We start from the raw sequence: 2487 nt of genomic DNA, 5'->3' as shown, positions 1-2487 counted from the left end.
CTACTCTAGGGGATCTTCCCAACCCAGGGATTGAACCTGCATCTCTCATGTCTCCTTCATTGTCGGGCAGATTCTTTACCACTAACACCATCTGGGAAACCCCCATAAGGGCTGCTGCTGCTGCTGCTAAGTTGAGTCAGTTGTGTCCAACTCTGTGTGACCCCATAGACGGCAGCCCACCAGGCTCCTCCATCCCTGGGATTCTCCAGGCAAGAATACTGGAGTGGGTTGCCATTGCCTTCTCCGCCCATAAGGGCTAGGTCTATGCTTTACACAGTGACCCCCAACCCTCTCCCTTGCTAGCCAACACCAGTTACTTGCTGGACATTTCTGAATGAATGAATGAACATTTCTTAAGCTCCTACTATGGCTCAGGCTCTGGGGACCCTGTGGAGACCAGTTAGACAAGGAGTTTGCTCCCGTGGGATCTGCAGTCCAGTGTTAAAGGGATGAACATATAAACAAGAATCCCTCCAAGATGAGCCTTCTGAGTTGAGATGGACTCCTACCCTTCTCTGGGCTTCCCTGGTAGCTCAGACGGTAAAGAATCCACCTGCAATATGGGAGACCTGGGTTCGATCCCTGGGTTGGGAAGATCCCCTGGAAAAGGGAATGGCAACCCACTCTAGTATTCTCACCTGGGAAATCCCCAGATAGAGGATCCTGGTGGGCTACAGTCTATAGGGTCACAAAGAGTTGGACATGACTCAGGTGACTTAGCACGGATGCAGCCGCTTTCACAAAGGAGGTGACTTGTGGACAGAGCTAGAATTGGCCCCAGAGCTTGGAGGTCAGGGGAAGGGGAAATTCTGGAAGTTGTGTTAACATAGTAAGCACTCTGTTCTAAGCTAGCACCTCTGTTTATTTGTTGTGACTGGGAGATGGGAGCTATTTAAGATTAAGTGGTGGAGGGAAGGGGTTGCTTCCTAAAATGCCAGCACTGCAAAAAACTGTTACTTGGGAGAAGCTGACTGGGTTGCTGTCAGAATAAATAATGAGGAATATGGGAAGGTCCCCAGAACAGTGCCAAGGTGCAGTAAGAGTACAGCAAGTGAGACTTCAAAATAATTCCCATTGCAGGTTTCCCTGGTAGTCCAGTGGTTGAGGGCCTGCCTTGCAATGCAGGGGACATGAGTTCCAAAGCAGGTGGTGGTGGGAGGGCAGGATCCCATTGCAGGGCAAGTAGGCCTGCGCACCACAACTACTGAAGCCCACATGCCCTGCAGCCTGTGCTCCACAAGAGAAACCACTGAAATGAGAAGATCGCATGCTAGAGAGAGCCCACGGGCAGCAACGAAGGCCCAGTGCAGTAAAAAAAAAAAAAAAAAAAGATCCTATGGCAGATTCCTCTCCATCTCTATAACAGTCATCATCTCTGGAAACATCACCTTAATTAGTCCTCCAGCTTATTCCCTTGCTTCCTGAAGACTATTCGCAATGCTGCAGCCAGAGTGACTCCTATGACAGTTATAGTCAGAGTATGTCCCTCAGCTGACAACCTTGCAGTGGTCTCGTGTCACGCAAGGTAAAAGCCAAAATCTTCACTGGTCTCCAGGAACCCACCTGAGCTTCCCCCTCTTCCTTCATTGACCTTGTCTTCTACTCTAGGTCTCAAGTGAAAAGATACTGGCCTCTCAGCTAGCTCAGTAACCACATCCAACACTCTCCTGCCTCAGGACCTTAGCACCTGCTGTTCCCTCTGCCCGGAAACTTTCCTCCAGGTTACTAAGTAGCTCACTCCTACCTCAAGTTATTGATATAATTACCTTTTTAATGGGACCTTCCCTGACAACCTTTTTCAAATAGAAACACTCCTCCCATGTTTTCTACCCTTCCCTGATTTTTCATAGCACCTATTACCTTTTATTACATGAATAATATTATATTACTCTTTTTTATGTATGATACTCATTGGTATACTGTTTTTTATTGTACGTATTATACTATGTATGACATTTATATAATGTATTTGTTGATTGACCCCGCTCCTCCCCACACCTGTCCCCTACCCCTTATCTCCTGTTGACTGAGGGCAGGAATTAACGCTTTGCTCGGTGATGTATCTGCAAAGCCTACACGGTGCCCGGTACCCAGGAGGTGCTCAGTAAATACGGGTAGGACCAAAACAAAAAAAAAGAAAAAAAAAATCAATCGTGAACGAAAGAATACATGAACGAGCCTGCGGTCTCTACCTCGACTCCCGGCCCTGGTTTAACCCCTTCGCGCTGCAGGTGAGGCTGGGGAGCCGAGCCCAACGCGCCTGCGCAGCACCACCGGGTGGGCGTGCGCAGGGTAGTCCCGGAGCAGCGGCAGCACTCCTTTTCGAGGCGCGGCGCCCGCGGAGGGTTACATTCGGGAGAGGCGGGGCCTTCGCAGGTCGAGGGATTTGGGGGGCGGGGCTCTCTGGGAGCTCGGGCGGGGCGGCTGCTCCGCGTGCAGTTGCTCCACGTCTGCCTCGCCGCTCGCCCGGGGTCCCGCTCCCGGCCT

The sequence above is a fragment of the Bison bison genome, unplaced genomic scaffold (genome assembly GCF_000754665.1).
Source record: "Bison bison bison isolate TAMUID 2011002044 unplaced genomic scaffold, Bison_UMD1.0 scf7180017864160, whole genome shotgun sequence".
NCBI lineage: Eukaryota > Metazoa > Chordata > Mammalia > Artiodactyla > Bovidae > Bison > Bison bison.
Note: the sequence above shows the minus strand (reverse complement) of the source record.